The sequence below is a fragment of the Aotus nancymaae genome, unplaced genomic scaffold, assembly GCF_030222135.1.
Source record: "Aotus nancymaae isolate 86718 unplaced genomic scaffold, 86718_ANA_hifiasm-v0.15.2.pri h1tg000059l, whole genome shotgun sequence".
In the NCBI taxonomy this organism is placed as follows: Eukaryota; Metazoa; Chordata; class Mammalia; order Primates; family Aotidae; genus Aotus; species Aotus nancymaae.
The window spans coordinates 9,655,822-9,668,497 of NW_026988473.1; positions in this window are offsets into that span (position 1 = coordinate 9,655,822).

A 12,676-nucleotide genomic window follows, 5' to 3' on the forward strand; every position below is an offset into this window, starting at 1 on the left:
GTAGCCTCAGCGTTCATTCACCTGCAGATGTGGGTGGTTCAGATTCCGCATAGAAGGAGACATTTAGGGGAGTTTATGTCTGGGGAACGTAAGTGCAAGGAGTCTGAAAGTCACTCATGCAAAAATGGAGAGCTGCCCTCACCTTCCTCAAACATTTATTAAGCACTTATTATGTGCCAGACCCTCTTCTGGGTGCTGGGGTTACAGCAGTGACCACAGCCAGCACAAATCCCTGCCTGCACAGAGCTGGCGTTCCAGTCGGCCTCTCCTTCCTGGTGGTTCTCTATGGGGGATGGGCATGACTTGTCATTCCATTGCATTTAGTGTTCAACAAATAGTTGTTGGCACCGGGATCCACCAGACAGCCAGTGCCACGTCTTACCCGTCTTTGCAACCCCAGAGATGAGCAGAGCGTCTACCCAGGTAGACACTCATAAAGTATTGGGTCTACTGTTTTAAAGACATTCTGCTGGGTGTTGGGTTGGAGGAGAGGGGGCAGAAAGAACAAAACCAAGCCCAGGCCTTGCCTTTGTGGAACTTATAATCTTGGGGAGTAAGTAGGAAATGTATAAGATAGAAACATGATATATGGAATCAAACAATTAAGGAAATGGTTGGCAGGTGGTGGGAGCCAGTTTCTCACTGTTGGAATGGGAGGTTGTGGATCAACAAGAAAAATCTAGAATAATCCATGTGTAATGGTTCGGATTTGGTGGCATTAGTGTGAACTCACGTTTACCTTTTCTTTTCCTTTTTTTTTCAAGACAGGATCTTGCTCTGTTGCCCAGGCTAGAGTGCAGTAGTGTGATCATAGCTCACTGTAGCCTCAAACTCCTGGACTCCAGTGATCCTCCCACTTGGCTCCCAAGCGCCTAGAACTACAGGTGTGCGCCACCATGCCCAGTTAATATATTTATTATTCTGTAGAGACGGGGATCTTGCTATGTTGCCCAGGCTGGTCTCGAACTACTGGGCTCAAGTGATCCTCCTGTCTTGGCCTACTAAAGTTCTGGGGTTACAGGTATGAGCCTGTAACCACTTTTTTTTTCTTTGAGACAGAGTCTGACTCTGTCGCCCAGGCGCTGGAGTTCAGTGGCATGATCTCAGCTCACTGCAACCTCCACCTCCTAGGTTCAAGCAATTCTCCTGCCTCAGCCTCCCGAGTAGCTGGGATTACAGGTGTGTGCCACCACTCCCAGATAATTTTTGTATTTTTGGTAGAGACGGGATTTCAACCATGTTGGTTAGGGTGGTCTCAAACCCCTGACCTCAAGTGATCTGCCAGCCTTGGCCTCCCAAAGTGCTGAGATTACAGGCGCGAGTCACCGGGCCCAGCCCATCATAACCATTTTGAAGTGTTCTATGCCATGGTATTAAATACATGCATAATGTGCAGTCATCACCACCCTCCATCTCCAGACTCTTTGCATCTGGCAAAACTGAAACTGTGTATTCATTAAACACGAATACCCCAAGCCTCACTCTCCAGCCCCGGCAACCACCATTCTACTTTCTGTCTCTATGATTTTAATTATTCTAAATACCTCCTGTAAGTAAAGTCATATAGTATTTGTCTTTATTTCACCTCGTACAATGTCTTCAAGGTTCATCCACATTGTAGCATGTGCTAGAATTTCCTTCCTTTTAAAAGCCTGGAGTATCTTGTAAGTGCCAGAAAATCGACATGATCAACGGAACCCACAACGCTGGGGTTCTGTGAAACTGTCCCAGGAGCCCGTGGAACGAGTTCCCAGTGGTCAAACCTGGAATAGCTTGAATCACAAAGTGGTACTGGATTCTAATCCAAGTAAATATCCGTGAGCCCATACTGATATAAATAGAAGACAGAATAAGTAAAAGAAAGTATGCCAGGTGCAGTGGCTCACGCCTGTAATCCCAGCATTGTGGGAGGCCGAGGTAGGGGATCACTTGAGGTCAGAAGTTCGAGACCAGCCTGGCCAACGTGGCAAAACCCTGTCTGTACTAAAAATACAAAAATTAGCCGGGCATGGTGATGTGGGCCTGTAGTCCCAGCTACTAGGGAGGCTGAGGCAGGAGGATCGCATGAACTCAGGAGGTGGAGGCTGCAGTGAGCTGAGATGGCGCCACTGCACTCCAGCCTGGGTGACAGAGTAAGACTCCGTCTCAAAAATAAATAAATAAATGAAAGTAGACAAATATCCCATGAAGAAAACTTGTAAATAATTTATGTAGCTGCTCTGCCCTGAAAGAGGTTGGGCATAATTCCTTCTTTCTTTCTTTTTTTTCTTTTTTGCTTTCTGCTTCCTCCTAACCCCCATTCCTTAAGTGTTAGCTGTGCATAGTGACCTCCTTGCAGAGGCGACAGTGTGGAAAAGAGTAGCTGTGCAGCGGAGAAAGTCCGGCCATCAGGCTGATGTCCACAGTGACAAGTCATGTTGACGGCAGTGACCCTTGAAATGACATGATGAGGACAGCACTTGACCTCTGCAGCCTTTCTCCCCCAAACCTGCAACCCAAATCTAAGCATGAGAAAAATATCAGGGGATCATTTTACAAAACACCTGAGCAAACACTTCTCAAAACTGTCGCTGTTATGAAAAACAGAGCCTGAGAAACTGTCACAGCCAAGGGGAGCTTAAGGCGACACAATGATTCAATGGGGCGTGATATCTTGGGTGGAATCCTGGAAACGAAAGGATATTAGATAAAAACGAAAGCAATCTGGGCTGGGCACAGTGGCTCATGCCTGTAATGCCAACATTTTGGGAGGCTGAGGTGAGAGGATTGATTGAGCCCAGGAGTTCAAGACCAGCCTGGGCAGCATAGAAAGACCCCATCTCTACAAAACATAAAAAATGAGCCGGGTGTAGTGGTGCGTGCCTGTAGTCCCTCTGCTTGGGAGGAGAGGGGAGGATCTCTTGAACCTGGGAAGTCGGGGCTGCAGCGAGCTATGATTGTGCCACTGTACTCCAGCCTGGGGATCAGAGCAAGACTCTGTCTCTGAAACAAAACAAAACAAAAAAACAACCAACAAACAAAGAAACAAAACAAAAAAAACACTGAAGCAATCCGCAATCCAAAGAACATGTGGACTTCAGTGAATAACCGTGAATTAATATGGGTTCATTAATTGTGATAAATGTACCGTACTAATGTAAGATATTAACAGTATGAAAACTGAGTATGGGGTGTAGGAAATTACTAGGCAATTTTTCTGTAAGTCTAAAATGGTTCTAAAATAAAATGTTAATTTAAAAAAATGAAATATACCCTGAAAAAAGATGGGTAGGAAAGCTCACTGGCGGGTGGAAGGAAGCAGAAGGGAATGCAGGTAGCCGGAGGAAACTGCAAACACTGAATGGACGGGGGCATCCGGCTGCCCAGGGAAAGGCTGCGGGCCGCGTCCTGCCACCTCATTCTCCCACACTGATGATGTTCTTTTGTCTTTGCCAGCTCCAAGCCGCAAATGCTGTGTGTCTGCTCCTGGGGTACCTGCTGGCCCTGAATCACGCCTCTGCATCCCTGGGACTCTAGGTACTTTGGGATCCAGAGAAGCAAGCTCTTTTATCCCAGGACCCATGACTGCCCAAGCTGTGAGCTTCCTGAGGGCAGGGACCCTGTTCTCTCTCCCAGAGCCAGGGCTCCATGTTGGAACTGGCCCTGACAGCGTCTGTTAAACTTCCATGAAACGAACGTTCCTGAACTTGAAGCCATAGGACAGGACTCTGAAGATCACCAGATCACGTCATGAGAAAACAAAGCCCTTTTCAGCTGTGTACCGGTCCTTCCCGTGACAGCAAGGAGAACGTGTCGGGCTGGCTCCAGGATGTCTTTAACACCCACCTCTCTCACCCTCGCCCACCTCCACATAGAACCAAGAACACGCAGGTCCTAGACTCAGACTCTAGTGGACGAATGTGTCTAGCAAAAGTGACAGTATTGCTTTATTTTAGAATTATCTCCAATTTATACCAAGTGATACGGGTTTTCCACTTGTAATAGCAAGGTTATTTTTCTGAAGTTTGTTTTAAATTTTAATTCACTTTCAGACATACAGTAAAATTGCAAGCATAATAGAGTTTCTAGACACCTTTCACCCAGGTTTATCTAATGTTAATATCCTCTACCCCCCTCTCTTTCTGCCTCTCCCCCCACCTTCCCCACCAAACTAACTACCTACCAACACACACACAAACACACACACACACACACACACAGACACACACACAATTTTTTTTCTGAACTATTTAAAAGTATGCTGTTCTTTCACCTCTTTTTTGCAATGGAGTTTCATTCTTGTCACCCAGGCTGGAGTGCAATGGCACGGTCTCGGCTCACTACAACCTCCACCTCCCAGGTTCAAGCAATTCTCCTACCTCAGTCTCCCAAAGTGCTGGGATTACAGGCACCTGCCACCACGCCTGGCTAATTTTTGTATTTTTAGTAGAGACGGGGTTTCACCATGTTGGGCAGGCTGGTCTTGAGCTCCTGACCTCAGGTGATCTGCCCACCTTGGCCTCCTAAAGTGCTGGGATTACAGGCCTCTTTTACCTCTGAATGTGTCAGTACTCCACTGTGTATTTCCTAAAAGCAAGACTATTTTGTTACATAAGCATAGTACCCTTTTCGGAATCAGGAAGCTAAGCCTGATGTCACTGTGTAATCGCTAGGTCTCCTTCCTGTTTCACTGCCTGTCCCGGTAATGTCCTTTACGGCAAACAACAACAGCAACAACGAACACTGCAGGCCACGTCTTGCATGCGGCCGGGATGTCTCTTTGACACTTTTCGTCTGAAACAGTCCTTGAGTCTTGTATTGTGTGACATTGGCATTTTTGAAAAGTACCTGCCAGATACTTTGTAAGATGTCTAAAGATTCCTTCTTAAATAAATTTAAGTTTTAAAGAGGTGAGTCCACTTAAAGAAAAACTATCAAGTGACCCAAAGAACAAATGGTCTACAGATAAAGCAAACACTCTGAAGATGGACGTGGATTACAGTTTTGAGAAATGCTGCCTTAAATCAACTTCATTCTGCCCCTGGGGCTTCATCCCACTGGGATGGTCAGGTCTTGGGTCAGTGGGTCAAGAACAGTCAGTAAAGTGGTGACACAAGGCTGTCCTAGACTGTGTGCAGGGAGCTCGGTCTTGGAGGCAGAGGTGGGGTTCTGGGCTCTCTACCAGACACTAGTGAGGGTCTGGGAAGAAGGCATGCTTTTGGGTGGGTGCAAGGTTCATGCAAATCCCAGATGTGACTCAGTGAAAGAACAGGCAGGCCGGGTGCGGTGGCTCATGCCTGTAATCTCAGCACTATGGGAGGCTGAGATGGGAGGATCACTTGTGCCCAGGAGTTTGAGACTAGCCTGGGCAACATGGTGAGGCCTCATGTCAAAAGATAGAAAGAGAGAGAGAGAGTGAGAGAGAGAGAAGAAAGAAGGAAGGAAGGAAGGAAAGAAGGAAGGGAGGAAGGAAAGAGAAGGAAGGAAAGAAAGAGAGAAAGAAAAAAGAAAGAAAAGAAAAGGAAGAAAGAAGAAAGAATTAGTCAGGAGTGGTGGTGAGTGCCTGTAGTCCCAGCTACTTGGGAGGCTGGGGTAGGAGGATTAATTGAGCTTGGGAGGTCAAGTCTGTGGTGAGCTATGATCGTATGACTGCACCCCAGCCTGAGCAACAGAGCAAGGCCCTGTTTCTAAAAATAAATAAATAAGAAAGAAAGAAAGAACAAGCCATAAATTCAGGAGTGGAGAAGAAAGCTTGACAAAGCAGTAGGAAGACTTGAGTCTGGGGAGAAAAGGGGGACAGAAGAGCCTGGAACAGGAAGGGAGGGAGGGGATCTTGGGGTTTTTACCGGGCAGAGCTCCAGGGTTACTGCTACTGCCGTCACCCCCATACTTCAGACGGGTCCCCACAGCCAGAGGGGCTTTGACATTAGCAGGAGGACTTGGCTACTTCCAGCCCTGCACTAACTATCCCCAGGGCAGGTGGCCCGGGGACACAAGGCTGCAGTGGGTGGCCTTGCCTGGCCCTGGACCACAGAAGGGCTCTCTTACAGGCGGGTTGTTCTTGCCAGAGGGTGAGCGTGGCATGAGCTGAGGGGGTCCTGCAGGGACAGGCGTGTGTCTGGGGCTGCTGAGCATCCCTAGAGTGTGCCCATCTTTCCTGCTGCACGCAGGATGCACCCACCTACTCTTCAGGGTGCCAAGAGGGTGGGAGGGTGCAGGCGAGGGCACGAACGTAGAGCAGACTGCGGGAAGTCAGGGCACCGGCCACAGGAGGGGGAAAAGAGGGTGACTCTCAGAGCATGCGGTAAAGGGTACTGCTGCATCTGGCTATGCAGAAAAGCTGGGGCGCTACTGACCCCAGTTATTTCAGCATCTCATCCTCAGAGAAGAACAGGCTTCACCTGCCTTGAAACCAGGGCAGAGAAGGAGGTCTGGAGGGAGGGATGGTCACCCCAGAGGGGAAGCCATGGGAGGGAAGCGGAGCCCCATGGGCCCAATGCTGGCATTTCTGGGGAGAGCCATGTGTGTGGCCTGGAAGCCCGAGGAGGGGAACGTGCTTGTGAGTGTCTGGACCAGGATCATTTTCTCTCCCTGCCATGTGGAACGACAGAGGGGAGGCAGTGAGTGTGTGCCTGGCCAGGCTCAGCCAGGGGAGGGAGGAAGGCAGGAGACTGAGGGGCTGTTTGTGAGGAGGGGGCTTGAAGGAAAATGAATCTCAGGCAGAGCCCATGGCCCTGGGAACCACTCCCTCCCCTCCCCCTCCTACTGCACTTGGTGGGTAGCTGGGCAGGTGGGAGGGGCTGGGGGAAGGGATCCAAGGAGGGGGCACCTGCCTCCGCCAGGATTGGGCTGGCTGGGGTCCTCTGCAGAGGGGTTGGGGGATCCTTCCTCAGGAAAGAATGTGTCATGGTCTCCCGCCCCACCCCCACTCTCTCCCCCCACCCCCAACCTATCACCTTTCCATCTTCTCCCTCCTCTCTCCTGCTCGCCCTGTGGTAGCTGCGCTGGCTGGCTGGGAATCTGGCTCCCCTGGTCCTAGCTGGGTGACCTTGAACTAGTTCCAAGGCATCTCTGGGCTTCACTTTCCTCACAGGGAAGGCAACAGACATTAGGAGAGTTTCAGGCTCTGGGAGGTTTTGAGAATTAACTGAGGTCACAACGTAAGGTGCGGCCGTGCAGGTTCAGGGCCAGGGAAGACGGAGGTTTGTCTGGCTGTGCTGCCTTCCACTGTCTGCTCAGACACACCGCTCCTCCCTCTGTCTTCCTCTTTTCCTCTCCATCTCACGACTCTCTCCCTCCCCGCCCCCACCCCCACCCTGCTCCTTTGTCTTCCTTTGTTGCTATTTCGGTCCTTCCTCGATGATGCTGGTGAGAGGTGAGCCTCTTTTCATGTCAGGATGCCCGAACTCCGTCAAACTGGTAAACAGCTGAAGGATGTGGTGGGAGATGAACTTTCCATTGAGGCTTCTTTCAACCCGGCCCTTCCCTGGGGCTCCCCTGCTCCTCCTGCTCCAGAGACTCCATCCCATCCTCATAAAGTGAGGACAGGGGCCTGGGGCGGCGGCCAAGAGAGGTCCACGCCAGGTGGCCACGTGGGCTCCAGCCACTCCTTCCATTCACTAGCATGTCCAGAGGGTCTTTGAGAGGGGCGGAAGTGGAAACTGCAGATGGGGCGATAGGGAGGGGTGGGAGCAGACAGGTGCACCTCAGAGGTGAGGCTTCCAGGAGAGAAGGTTAGGGGCCAGCAGTCGATGCCCTGCTGAGGAAGAAAAACCTGCACCTGTGCTCGCTGGGAGCAGCCTTGGAGCCTCCAAGTCATGTCCACGCGGGCCCTGGTGGGATAATCCTGCCGGAGCCTGCTCCTAGCCTGGTCCCCTCTGCCTCTCTCAGATGTCTGGAGGATGCCAATTAATTGTGGGGCCTGAAGAACTGTGTGTTGCTCCAGTGGGGCATTGGGAGGCACAGAAGTGAGCCTTTGGTGTGGATTATACCTTCATGTGGAAATGAGGAGGTCATGTGCAGGGGCAGCCAGGGACCGGCCACACCGTGAGCGGCTGACAACCGTGAGAAAAACTCTGAACCTTCTCAGGCCCCAGTTTCCTCAGTCATAAGATGGGGATGATGCTGGTTCCTCATGGTGCTGTTGAGAGCATAAATGAGTCAGTACCTGTAGTATGCTCAGAACAGTGCCCGATGCACAGGTTCTGAGTGTGCACTCAGGAGTTGACGCTCTCATTAATGTCACTGTCATATTGTCATCGTGGCTGGGGGTGGCTGTGTTGGCAAATCATCTCCCAGCTCTGTGATCACTCTCCAAGTCCTGAATCCTTCTCCAGCTCGTTCCCTCTTCTCCACCTCCCAGTGCTGGCCACCTCCCCACTGGCCTCCCTCCCTGCAGGCCCCAGCCCCATCAAACCTCCCTCCACTTCATGGCAGTTACCTTTCTAGAGCATCCCTCTCGGATCACTTCCCTGCCTTAGAAACTGCTCCCGACTCCCAGCGCTGCTAAGACAATGACCAAACCCCCGGGTCAAGTTACACAAGACCCTTGGAGACCCTCCCCAGGGGCTTTCCCACCGGTGCACCCCTTTCCCCCCGGGCTTCAGGCAGCATGCACCATATTTGCACATGTTGCTACTGAGAACATCCTTCACTCTTCCATCCAGCAAACTCCTACACATCCTTCAATGGCCGGCTTGATTGTTCCCTCTTTTGTCATGCTTTTCCCAATAAACCCTGGCAGAGTTGGTGGCTTCTTCCTCTGTGTCCACACCGCCTCTGTGGCAGTGTGGTGGAGTCTCACCTGAGGCATAGGTTATCTGCTCGGACAGCTTATGGGAGAAGACTCAAATACAGGTTACATCGCTCTTCCCTTAGGAAAGTTCTCTGGGATACTGGAGAAGTCAAAAGAAAGCAAGGAACCCAAGAGGGTGCCTGAGTTATTTCTGTATCAGAAAGGGCAGGACACCAAGGGGGGTTCACATCTGCTTGTTTCTACATCTGAGAAACAATTGTGTTTACCTGGGGTGGGCCTAGTGGGGAGGAAGGAGCAGGTGGATGGGGGACAAGATTTGAATGGTAGGAATTCATGTCGTTGGAGTTTTAATGATGTGAAGGTATTTCTCATTTAAAAAAAGAAAGGGCCAGGCGCGGTGGCTCACGCCTGTAATCTCAACACATTGGGAGGCCGAGGCGGCTGGATCACTTAAGGTCAGGAGTTCAAGACCAGCCTGGCCAACATGATGAAACCCTATTTCCACTAACGATACAAAAATTAGTTGGGGAGGGTGACATGTGCCTGTAATCCCAGCTACTTGGGAGGCTGAGGCAGGAGAATTGCTTGAACCTGGGAGGTGGAGGTCGCAGTGAGACAGATCATACCATTGCACTCCAGGCTGGGTGACAGAGCAAGACTCCATCTCAAAAAGAGAAAAAGGAAAGAAAAGAGAGAGAAAAGGAAGGAAGGGAGGGAGGAAGGAGAGAGGAAGGAATGAAGGAAGGGAGGGAGGAAGGGAAGGAAGGAGGGAGGGAGGAAGGGAGAGAGGAAAGGGGAAAGAGGAAGAAAGGGAGAGAGGGAAGGAGGTAGTGGGGAGGGGGGGAGGGAGGGGGAGAGGAGGGAGGGAGGGGAAGGCAGACAAGGAGAGAGGGACTGTAGGAAGGGAAACAACACTCCTTGGGAAGATGCCTGTATGTGAGTCTGCTCTGCTCTGGTCCCAACCCCGATGTTTCCCCCACAGCACCAGGGCAGCCTGTTGAAGTGGTGGGCTTTGTTTCAGGCCCACCATGTATGAAAAATGAATCCGCAAGAGCTAAAATCTAATCCACTGTGGCAAGGTACCCACAGGATGAACGGTTTTCGGGATCTGAGAGAACGGAGGGTCCCCAGCTGCTGTCTGTCTCCTCTGGGCGCTTGTTCACCACGGAAAGTAGGGGCTGGGTTGCCCGTTGCCTTTCTCTTTGCTTCTGAGCCTACACGTGAGTTCATGTGGGTTAAACATGCTCATGATGAGCGCTCGCAGCCTGGTGTTTCCACACTGGGGCTTTGGGGTTAGGTGGAAAAGTTGTGCTACCTGCCAAGCTGTGTGGCTTCTGGCTACTCGCCTAACCTCTCTGGGCTTCAGTTGCCCTGTTTACAAATTAGGGAGAATAATACCTTCTTGGACTGCCCTTAGGAGGATTGTAAGGAAGGATACATGGCTGGCGCATAGTAAATGCTACCCACCCTCATCATCACCATGGTGATGGACGGAAGTTATGGCTCCCTGTCTGCCCCAGATACTGTAAACTCCCCAAGGGCAAGGGCCAGGCTTCATTCCGTCCTGTGCCTCCCGGAGCTCGGCACAGAGCCAGCTCTATAACGGTGCCCCGGTAGTGATGATTTTCCATTCCCGCATCCGGTGTCCTGGGATGCGGCTGGTGTCTGTGGTGTTGGTAGGCAGACAGGCCGGTGTCTCCAGATGCTAGGCTGGGGCTCTGGTAATGCCCAGCCGAGTGGCTGTGGTGGCACTGGGACACGGAAGAGCCATGGTTAACGCTCAGACTCTGAAGCTAGGCTGTATTTAAGTCCCAGCACTGTCACTGTTTAGCTGTGTGACCATGACATTTTACTTAACCTCTCTGGGCCTCAATTTTCACACCCATGAATGAAATGGGGTTGGTGTGAGACTTGACTGTCCCCAGCCTCATCTTTTCTCAGGCTGGACCCCCCTTGACCTCACAAGCCGTGCAGCTGCGTGCTCTGTCTTCGCTTGTGTCCTTCCCTCGGCCTGGAATGCCCTTTCCTCTCCACGTCTGTGGCTCACCCCTGTTCATCCTCTACGACCCAGATCAGGCATCAGCTTCCCAGGTATTCCCTGTGCATCGCTCTCTCCCTGTGCTTGCAGAGCTGTCAGTCAAATTTGGACGGTGCTTCCATTCCGGGACGCAGCCCTTCCCCCCACGCCAACGTTTCTGGAACCGTTGGGTTCAGCTGCCAAGTCCATCCAGCCTCTTCGTGTTTCCTCTCCTAGATCCTTGAGGGGTATTACAACCTGAGGTCTCCTAGGAGTGGAGGGGAAGCCATCTGCTTATGTTTGTGACTTCCCTGCCAGGCTGGTGCTCCTTCAGGTCAGAGCCTGGCTGTCATTCATCTCGGCTTTCCCAGCCCCGGCACAGGCCTGGCGCGTGTCGGCTCAACAAGGAGCAGCTCCCAGGTCCGAGTCCCCGGGAGGCATAGAGATGGAGGCCACCTGGGATCAGCCCTCCTGCTGCGTGTGACTCCTGTCTCCAGGCTGCCAGGGCTAAGGCAGACCTTCCCAATTTCTCTGAGACCGTGGGGGGCCCTGGGTGGGAGTGCTGGGGTGAGAGAGGTAGCTCTGGGGAGGTTGGAGAAATAGGGGGGACTCAGAAGGCATCGCCATCTCCCTGTCTGAGCTGGGGTGGGCCTGGGGTGGGGAAGGATTGAATTGTGTTACTACCAACTCTCAATGACCTTAGACAGGTCCTTTCCCCCACCCCTCCAGGTCTCAGTGTCCTCACCTGTGAAATGAGAGTGGGATGAGACATTCTCCACGTTCCCCCCAACTCTTGCCCCGCCCCACACCCAGCACCAACGCACTGAAGACCCCAGGAACTGCTGAGTGTCTCCGCGCCCCCCCCACCCCCTTTCTCCTTTTAAGGAGCGCTCTCACCTGCAGGGATTAATCTACCAATGACAGGGAGGATTTGTTGCCGAGCCTCTAACCCTCACCACCACCTGTGAGCTACCTCCTACGGACCAACGTACAGCAAACAAAGGCTCGGAGATGTTAAGTGGTTTGCCTGAGGCCACACAGCCAGGAGGGGTGGAGTGGGGAGTTGAACCCAGGCTTTCACAAGCCCCCTGCCGCTGAGTCTGCCCCACCCACCCCAGCAGTGGCTCTGCCCCTAGGAATCCCCCGCCACCCTGGGGAGGGTTCAGAGGGCCCGAGGAGGGGGCCCAACACTGCAAACCACATCCTGTGACGGTTGCCCTGGGGAGCGCGGCTTTCTCTCCACCTCTGGGACAGGTGAATGGAAAGCAGGCTCCGCCCAGCCCTACAGCCCCGCCTCCTTCATCACCTGCCCCTCGGGGAGGGCTGGTTGAAAACCTGAGTCCTAATCCTCACCCCGCAGACAGCGTTGGGCACTGATCATGGCAGCAGGGCTAGAGTCACAGCGTAGAGTGGGCAGAAGACTGGAGGAAAAGCCGATTCCTCTGTGCGGTCCGCTCCAGTCTCCTCCAGCTCCACTAGCGGAGGAGCTCCTCATCCCCAGCGCCTTCTGGCGTGGTGCAATCCTTTGCCAGGCAACTCTAAGCATAAAACTCCCTGGAATTATCCTACCGTTGAAGCTTTCGGGATCTCAGGTGGGAACTCTTTCGGCGCCATAACCCCTGCCGCTGAGCCCAGGGCTGGTGTGGAGCAGACCAGTTGTTAAAAAAATACTATACCCAGTATTAAAAAAATGTTTTCGACATAGAGTCTCACTCTGTCACCCAGGCTGGAGTGCAGAGATGTGATCATGGCTCTCTGCAGCCTCAGATTCCTGGGCTCAAGCCACCTCCCTGCTTCAGCCTCCCAAGTAGCTGGGACTACAGGTGTTCACCACACCTGGATGAATTTTAAATTTTTCTTTCTTTTTTTTTTTTTGGTGGAGACAGGTTCTCACTATGTTGCCCAGGCTGGTCTTGAACTCCTGG